This window comes from Triticum aestivum, chromosome 2D, assembly GCF_018294505.1.
Source record: "Triticum aestivum cultivar Chinese Spring chromosome 2D, IWGSC CS RefSeq v2.1, whole genome shotgun sequence".
In the NCBI taxonomy this organism is placed as follows: Eukaryota; Viridiplantae; Streptophyta; class Magnoliopsida; order Poales; family Poaceae; genus Triticum; species Triticum aestivum.
In genome coordinates this window covers 330,407,223-330,417,629 of record NC_057799.1, presented here as the reverse complement: position 1 = coordinate 330,417,629, position 10,407 = coordinate 330,407,223, and positions in this window count along the sequence as shown.

Genomic DNA, 10,407 nt, shown 5'->3' with positions numbered 1-10,407 from the left:
CATACGCCGCCGCCCCCGACGACGCCCGAGCCCCGCCGCCCTCTCCCGAACCCGCCGGAATACCTCGCCGAGGTATAACCGCAGCCGCCGCCGCCGTGCCGGTTTTTAAAAAAAAAAACCATTTGGTTTATTTTTTTTCGAAACCCTAGATTTTTTTGAATAGATAGGTTTATTTTTTTGGTTTAGTTAGTTAGTGAACGTTCACCGATCGGTTCGTTTTAACGAACGTGTTCTCCGGTTAGTCGCAGTTAACGAACGTCCGTTCATTTAACTGTTCGTCAGTTTTCTTTTTCGTCGGATTTTCCGCGATTATTCCAGATCGCGATTTCTGATCAGATTTTCGTTCTGGTTTATCTTTTAGCTCGTTTATCGGAATCAAGCGATTCAAGCGCCTAGAGTTTTGTCTCGAAATTCTCTTTTCGTTTAACCTACTCAAACAAGTTTTTGCTACTGTAAAATTTGACTTAGATCCAGATTAGTAAATGAAGCTTGTTTCCTTCGCCGTTTGACTTTCGTTGCTTCGTTTGATTCGATTCTTTTTGCAAACCGGAGTTCTTAAGTTGAACTTTCTGGTTAGATCTTTATTTGAGTTTTACCTGTGCATTAGATTAGTGCTTATTGTTTGCTTGTTTGTTTGCGATAGAGTACCCGGAGTGCGCCGCTTGCTACTTCGAATCTCTAGGTTTCACGGATCATCAGCAAGGCAAGTAACACTTTGATCATACTTCTTTTACTACCAAGTTTTATTGCATTAGACCAATCCTCAAACATTGCATGGTTAGGATCTAATTAAGCTGTGGGAATTGGGAAGTAGTTGAGGTAGTACCTATTACCTGTTTATTATCAAACCTTCGGGAGTTACTTCTACGTTTGCTTATATTGCTATGCTATGCTAGTAGACGTGGATTGGGTTTGAGTGTTACCATGACAGATGTGAGATTGTTAATTAATGGTTAACCTTAAGGTGGCAACTAAAACTCACATCTGGGTGGATTGAGGTACCTGGGTATTCCAGGATTGCCTGTTTTCTTTTGGACCGCCACCCAGGTTCAAAGGGATCATGAGATTATTCATGCTAGAAACTTCCGTGTGCAGCCGCAAGTTATTATGGGCTCTAGCATAGTTGACTAAGTTGTGTGAACTCTTACAGTGGTAGACTAGTAGATGTAGGGGAAAGTAGGTGTAACGGTCTACCCATTCGTAAGGTGCAAACACTTCTGAAAGACTGTGTCTCGGTCATCCATTTCTCAAACATCATGTAGTGCGAGAATCAAGCGGAGGCGATCGAGTCTTGTGGGGAAAAGTGCACAAACCTCTGCAGAGTGTATAAACTAATCATGGTTAGCCATGTCCCCGGTTATGGACATCTTGAGTATCTAGTTCTTGGATTATCATGTGAATCTCATCATGTTACTATAATTAATTTTGTTGGGTTTGATGATGATACTTAATTGGGATTGAGAATGCTGTCAACCATTCTCAATGTTTAACAACCACCATGATAGTTACATAAAATTTATTCCATTGTAGTAGGGAAAAATTGGCTTTTCGCAAAACTGTAACCATAGAGCCCTCTACCAGCCATATATGCATGTAGTATAGCATTATTATGTTCATTACTCTCTATGTGTTACATTGCCAGCATATTCCATATGCTGGCCCGTTTTCGGGCTGCAACGTTTCATGTTGCAGACTTTTCAGACGACGAGTAAGGTGCCTTAGGTCGTGGTCTTATACTCAGTGATGCCGTTGGAGTTGATGGACTCACTTATCTTCCAAGTCTTCCGCTGTTATCGTACTAGATGTCCTTAAGCCATTTTTGTCGTACTTATTTCTCTCTTGAGATACTCGTTGTAATAAGTGTGTGATTGCTACTCTGTTATAAATCCTCCATCTGTACTGTGCGTGTCAGCATTACTGATCCAGGGATGACACTGGTGCATGGTAGATCAGACTATTTGAGGTCTGATCGCTACATTGCGGCAGCGGAACTCCCGATCTATTCTGCTACCCAATGGTTTTAGGGTATATTGGTATATATAGGAGGAAGAAATACGTCAGGGGAGCCACGAGGGGCCCACGAGGGTGGAGGGCGCGCCCCCCCCGCCTCGTGCCTTCCTCGTTGATCCCCTGATGTGCACTCCAAGTCTCCCGTATTGCTTTCCTTCCAAAAATAACTTTTCTGAAGGTTTCATTCCGTTTGGACTCCGTTTGATATTCCTTTTCTGCGAAACACTGAAACAAAGGAAAAACAGGAACTGACACTGGGCTCTGGGTCAATAGGTTAGTCCCAAAAATCATATAAAAGTGCTTAGTAAAGCCCATTAAACATCTAAGATGGATAATATAATAGCATGAATACTTCATAAATTATAGATACGTTGGAGGCGTATCACTTAACTGTGGTGACAATGGGATACTCACGTGATCTACTTGATGCATGTTTTGGTGATCAACTTGCGGGTTCCGTAACATTGTGAACTTATGCATAGGGGTTGGCACGCGTTTTCGTCTTGACTCTCCGGTAGAAACTTTGGGGCACTCTTTGAAGTACTTTGTGTTGGTTTGAATAGATGAATCTGAGATTGTGTGATGCATATCGTATAATCATACCCACGGATACTTGAGGTGACATTGGAGTATCTAGGTGACATTAGGGTTTTGGTTGATTTGTGTCTTAAGGTATTATTCTAGTATGAACTCTATGATAGATCGAACGGAAAGAATAGCTTCGTGTTATTTTACTACGGCCTCTTGAATAGATTGATGAGAAAGGATAACTTTGAGGTGGTTTCGTACCCTACAATAATCTCTTCGTTTGTTCTTCGCTATTAGTGACTTTGGAGTGACTCTTTGTTGCATGTTGAGGGATAGTTATATGATCCAATTATGTTATTATTGTTGAGAGAACTTGCACTAGTGAAAGTATGAACCCTGGGCCTTGTTTGCACCGTAGTCTATTTTTATAAAAAAAACTACAAAAAAATGGAATTGAGTTTACCTCATACGCTTCATCTTTTTAATATCTTTCATGAGTATGATGGGAAGGAAAATTGTGCCAAAGTGTTAGAAGAAGAATGCATTAAAATGTTTGGCACTAAATCTTTGAATGATGAGCATGATTGCAATGTTGTTAGTATGAACTTTTTGAGAGAGACCATCTTCAACCTACGCCTCCCACGGATTGATAAACCTTAGGTCATCCACTTGAGGGAAATTTTCTACTGTCCTACAAACCTCTGCACTTGGAGGCCCAACAACGTCTACAAGAAGAAGGTTGCGTAGTAGACATCAAGCTCTTTTTTGGCACCGTTGCCGGGGAGGTGAGTGCTTGAAGGTATATCTTTAGATCTTGCAATCGAATCTTTTTGTTTCATGTTTTATCACTAGTTTAGTTTATAAAAGAAAACTACAAAAAATGGAATTAAGGGTGCCTCATATGCTTCATCTTTTTAACATCTTTCGTGAAAATGATGGTAAGGAAAATTGTGCTCAAGTACTAGAAGAAGAAATCTATAAAATGTTTGGCACTAAATCCTTGTATGGTGAGCATGATTGAGATGTTGTTAGTATGAATTCCTTGAATACCCATGATGCTAATGATATGCAAAGCCACAAGCTTGGGGATGCTATGTTTGATGAAGATGATATGTTTATTCCCCCAAGTTTTGGTGAGCAAATTTATTATGATGATAGCATGCCTCCTATTTATGATGATTATTGTGATGACATGTATGCTATAAAGAATAAAGATAACCATGAAACTTGTCATCGTGATTTTAATTTTCAATTGGATTATGCTTCACATGATAGTTATTTTGTTGAGTTTGCTCCCACTACTATTCATGAGAAGAAGTTTGCTTATGTGGAGAATAATAAAAATTCTATGCTTGTGCATCATGAATATGGTGCTTTATGTGATAGTTATATTGTTGAATTCATTCATGATGCTACTGAAAATTATTATGAGGGAGGAATATATGCTTCTACATATTGCAATAATATCAAGTTTCCTCTATATGTGCTTAAAATCTTGAAGTTATGCTTGCTTTGCCTTCCTATGCTAGATGATTATTGTTCCCATAAGTTGTATGCTCGCAAAATCCCTATGCATAGTAAGTGGGTTAGACTCAAATGTGCTAGTCATATTCTTCATGATGCTCTCTTTATGTTTCAATTCTTATCTTTTATGTGAGCATCATTGAAATCGTCATGCCTAGCTAGGGGCCTTAAATGTTAGCGCTTGTTGGGAGGCAACCCAATTTTATTTTTGTTCTTTGTTTTTGCTCCTGTTTAGTAATAAATAGTTCATATAGCCTCTGGTTAGATGTGGTTTTATGTTTTAATTAGTGTTTGTGCCAAGTAGAACCTTTGGGAAGACTTGGGTGAAGTCTTTATGATCTTGCTGTAAAAAACAGAAACTTTAGCGCTCACGAGATTAGCTGCCATTTTTTACTGGAGAGTGATTTTAGGTTGATTATTTTTGCACATGATTAATAGACAAATTCCTCAGGTTCACCAATTTATTTCAGAATTTTTGGAGTTGCAGAAGTATTCGAATGATACAGATTACTACAGACTGTTCTGTTTTTGACAGATTCTGTTTTCATTGTGTTGTTTGCTTATTTTGATGAATCTATGAGTAGTATCGGAGGGTATGAACCATAGATAAGTCGGAATACAGTATATATTACACCAATATTAATTTAGAATGAGTTCACAACAGTACCTAAGTGGTGATTTATTTTCTTATACTAACGGAGCTTACGAGTTTTCTGTTGAGTTTTGTGTTGTGAAGTTTTCAAGTTTTGGGTAAAGATTCGATGGACTATGGAATAAGGAGTGGCAAGAGCCTAATATTGGGGATTCCCAAGGCACCCCAAGGTAATATTCAAGGACAACCAAGAGCCTAAGCTTGGGGATGCCCCGGATGGCATCCCCTCTTTCGTCTTCGTTCATCGGTAACTTTACTTGGAGCTATATTTTTATTCACCACATGATATGTGTTTTGCTTGGAGCGTCATTTTATTTTCTTTAGTCTTGCTTGCTGTTTGAATAATATCCCAAGATCTCAAATTATTAAATGCTAGAGAGTCTTCACATAGTTACATAATTATTCAACTACTCATTGATCTTCACTTATATCTTTCGGAGTAGTTTGTCGTTTGCTCTAGTGCTCCACTTATATCTTTTAGAGCACGGCGGTGGTTTTATTTGAAGAAATAGATGAACTCTCATACTTCACTTATATTATTTTTAGAGTCTTAAACAACATGGTAATTTGCTTTGGTTATGAATTTAGTCCTAATATGATAGGCATCCAAGAGGGATACAATAAAAACTTTCATATAAAGTGCATTGAATACTAAGAGAAGTTTGATTCCTTATGATTGTTTTGATATATAAAGATGGTGATGTTAATGTCGTGCTAGTTGAGTAATTGTGAATTTGAGAAATACTTGTGTTGAAGTTTGCAAGTCCCGTAGCATGCACGTATGGTAAACGTTGTGTGACAAATTTGAAACAGGAGGTGTTCTTTGATTGTCATCGTTATGAGTGGCGGTCAGGGACTAGCGATGGTCTTTTCCTACCAATCTATCCCCCCTAGGAGCATGCATGTAGTGTTTGGTTTTGATGACTTGTATATTTTTGCAATAAGTATGTGAGTTCTTTATGACTAATGTTGACTCCATGGATTATACGCACTCTCACCCTTCCATCATTGCTAGCCTCTTCGGTACCGTGCATTGCCCTTTCTCACCTTGAGAGTTGGCGCAAACTTCGCCAGTACATCCAAACCCCATGATATGATACGCTCTATCACACATAAACCTCCTTATATCTTCCTCAAAACAGCCACCATGCCTACCTATTATGGCATTTCCATAGCCATTCCGAGATATATTGCCATGCAACTTTCCACCGTTTCATTTATTATGACACGCTTCATCATTGTCATATTGCCTTGCATGATCATGTAGTTGACATCGTATTTGTGGCAAAGCCACCATGCATAATTCATCATACATGTCACTCTTGATTCATTGCCCATCTCGGTACACTACCGAAGGCATCCATGTAGAGTCATATTTTGTTCTAATATCGAGTTGTAATCTTTGAGTTGTAAATAAATAGAAGTGTGATGATCATCATTATTAGAGCATTGTCCCATGTTAGGAAAGGATGATGGAGACTATGATTCCCCCACAAGTCGGGTTGAGACTCCGGACGAAGAAAAAAAAGAAAAAAAAAGGAAAAAAAGAAGAAGAGAAAGGCCAAATAAAAAAGAAGGACAAAAAAACAAAAAAATGAGAGAAAAAGAGAGAAGGGACAATGCTACTATCCTTTTACCACACTTGTGCTTCAAAGTAGCACCATGATCTTCATGATAGAGAGTCTCCTATGTTGTCACTTTCATATACTAGTGGGGATTTTCATTATATAACTTGGCTTGTATATTCCAAGAATGAGCTTCCTCAAATGCCCTAGGTCTTCGTAAGCAAGCAAGTTGGATGCACACCCACTTAGTTTCTTTTGTTGAGCTTTCATACATTTATAGCTCTAGTGCATCCGTTGCATGGCAATCCCTACTCCTTGCATTGACATCAATTGATGGGCATCTCCCTAGCCCGTTGATTAGCCGCGTCAATGTGAGACTTTCTCCTTTTTTGTCTTCTCCACACAACCCCCATCGTCATACTCTATTCCACCTATAGTGCTATATCCATGGCTCACGCTCATGTATTGCGTGAAAGTTGAAAAAGTTTGAGATTACTAAAGTATGAACCAATTGCTTGGCTTGTCATCGGGGTTGTGCATGATGAGAGCATTCTTGTGTGACGAAAATGGAGCATGACCAAACTATATGATTTTGTAGGGATGAACTTTCTTTGGCCATGATATTTTGAGAAGACATAATTGCTTTGTTAGTATGCTTGAAGTATTATTTTTTATGTCAATATTAAACGTTTGTCTTGAATCTTTCGGATCTGAACATTCATGCCACAATAAAGAAAATTACATTGAAAATTATGTTGGGTAGCATTCCACATCAAAAATTCTATTTTTATCATTTACCTACTCGAGGACGAGCAGGAATTAAGCTTGGGGATGCTTGATACGTCTCCAACGTATCTATAATTTTTTATTGTTCCATGCTATTATATTATCCTTCTAGGATGATTTATATGCATTTATATGTTATTTTATATGATTTTTGGGACTAACCTATTAACCCAGAGCCCAGTGCCAGTTTCTGTTTTTTCCTTGTTTTTTAGTATCGTAGAAAAGGAAAATCAAACGGAGTCCAATTGACCTGAAATTTCACGGAGCTTATTTTTGGACCAGAAGAAGGCCATGGAGTAAAAGAGTTGGGCCAGAAGAGTCCCGGGCTGCCCACGAGGGTGGGGGGCGTGCCCACCCCCTGGGCGCGCCCCCTACCTCGTGGACAGCCCAGAGACCCCCCCCCCCCCGACTTGTTCTCGACGCCAAAACCTCTTATATATATAGAAACCTCCAGAAAATAACCTAGATCGGGAGTTCCACCGCCGTAAGCCTCTGTAACCACCAAAAACCAATCGGGACCCTGTTTCGGCACCCTGCCGGAGGGGGGATCCCTCACCGGTGGCCATCTTCATCATCCCGGCGCTCTCCATGATGAGGAGGGAGTAGTTCACCCTCGGGGTTGAGGGTATGTACTAGTAGCTATGTGTTTGATCTCTCTCTCTCTCGTGTTCTTGATTTGGCACGATCTTGATGTATCGCGGGCTTTGCTATTATAGTTGGATCTTATGATGTTTCTCCCCCTCTCTTGTAATGGATTGAGTTTTCCCTTTGAAGTTATCTTATCGGATTGAGTCTTTAAGGATTTGAGAACACTTGATGTATGTCTTGCATGTGCTTATCTGTGGTGACAATGGGATATTCACGTGATCTACTTGATGTATGTTTTGGTGATCAACTTGCGGGTTCCGTAACATTGTCAACTTATGCATAGGGGTTGGCACACGTTTTCATCTTGACTCTCCGGTAGAAACTTTGGGGCACTCTTTGAAGTACTTTGTGTTGGTTTGAATAGATGAATCTGAGATTGTGTGATGCATATCGTATAATCATACCCACGGATACTTGAGGTGACATTGGAGTATCTAGGTGACATTAGGGTTTTGGTTGATTTGTGTCTTAAGGTGTTATTCTAGTACGAACTCTACGATAGATCGAACGGAAAGAATAGCTTCGTGTTATTCTACTATGGACTCTTGAATAGATTGATCAGAAAGGACAACTTTGAGGTGTTTTCGTGCCCTACAATAATCTCTTCGTTTGTTCTCCGCTATTAGTGACTTTGGAGTGACTCTTTGTTGCATGTTGAGGGATAGTTATATGATCCAATTATGTTATTATTGTTGAGAGAACTTGCACTAGTGAAAGTATGAACCCTAGGCCTTGTTTCCTAGCATTGCAATACCGTTTATGCTCCCTTTTATCGCTTTTTACCTAGCTGTTTTTATATTTTCAGATTACAAAAACCTATATTTATCATCCATATTGCACTTGTATCACCATCTCTTCGCCGAACTAGTGCACCTATACAATTTACCATTGTATTGGGTGTGTTGGGAACACAAGAGACTCTTTGTTATTTGGTTGCAGGGTTGCTTGAGAGAGACCATCTTCAACCTACGCCTCCCACGGATTGATAAACCTTAGGTCATCCACTTGAGGGAAATTTGCTACTGTCCTACAAACCTCTGCACTTGGAGGCCCAACAACGTCTACGAGAAGAAGGTTGCGTGGTAGACATCAGTCCCGACCCTTCCCGTCACGCGTCCACACTGCTGCCGCCCCCTATCCGCTATAAAAGCCGCCCTTCGTCGCTGCTGGCCGCACACTCGCCTCCCACAGCTCTCTCGCCGCCGACCACCTTCTTCCCCTCGGCGCCCTTTGCTCGCCCTCTCTCCTCCTTGCTAGATGGCCGAGCATTTCCCCGGCGACGGAGCGGCGGCCAACGGCTTCGGCCGCCGCCATCTATACGAGTGGGAGGCACGCCTCCTCCACGAGGCGGACTACCCAGCACCGCTCGACATGCGCGTGCGGGCTCGTGGAGGCTCAGCGTCGGAGGAGTCCCCGTGCCCCCGCCACCCAGGTGTTAAACGTCGCGCCGAGATCGCGTGGATCCGATCGGCGATGCCGGAGGAAGTGCGGCAGCATGCGCGATACGCCCCTGACAGTAACAACATGTGGACGGCGTACTTCGAGCGCCGCCATGCCGACTAGCTCGCGTCCACGAACGGCGCTCGGCACCACGGGGGCGCCACAACTCCGACGGCCTCCGTCAGTGGTGGGGCGTCCCCGGGCGCACTCTCCATGCCGTCCTTGAGCACATCAAGGGCGGCAACTAGCCGTGGATGGAGTACCCGGCGTCGTCCTTCACGCGCCGGAGCGGCAGCTCGTGGCTGCCGAGGCGCATGGCGGGCGCGTCCTCCTCTTCCTCCAGCTCCCATTCCTCCGGCACACCGACAACGCTCACCGTCGTCAAGGCTGAGCCCCAAGAGACGCCGGAGCGCCGGTGCAGTGGCAGCCTCGTCATAAACGAGGGTCGCCGCCACCAACCTTCCCCTCCTCCCCGCAGCCATCTTTGCCTGGTCAGGCCAAAGAAGGAGCCGGATACGCCACCCATTGTCAAGCAGGAGCACGTCGCCATGGGCGCCGACCTTGAGACCGGCCTAAAATGGGCGTGAGACGACTACGTGCGGGAGGAGATGGAGCGCCAGCGCTGCGCCCTTGAGGAGATCGCCGCTCGGCGCCGCGACGAGGACGGCGTCGTCATCCTCGACAACAGCGACGAGGAGGCGCCGACGCCGTCCAACCCCATCCTCCTCGCGACCCAGGATAGGGCTGCAGCAAGGACGGCGGCATCCAGGACGGTGACAGCAACGGAGACGACGACGACGGTTGCAGCGACTACACCGCTGATACGTCTTCATCGTATCTACTTTTCCTAACGCTTTTCCTCTTGTTTTGGACTCTAATTTGCATGATTTGAATGAAACTAACTCGGACTGACGCTGTTTTCAGCAGAACTACCATGGTGTTATTTTTGTGCAGAAATAAAAGTTCTTGGATTGGAACGAAACTTTGCGAGAATTTTTTATACAATAAAAGAGAATTACTGGAGCCAAGAACCACCGGATGGGGGCACCTGGGTGGGCACAACCCACCAGGGCACGCCACCCCCTCCAAGCGCGCCCAGGTGGGTTGTCCCCACCTGGTGGCCCCGCAGACCCTGAAATTGACGCTATAAAATCCGATTTTTCCAGAAAAAGTTCAGGGAGAAAGAATTATCGCATTTCACGAGACTGAGCCGCCGCGGCCTCCTGTTCTTCCTCGGGAGGCCAGATCTGGAGT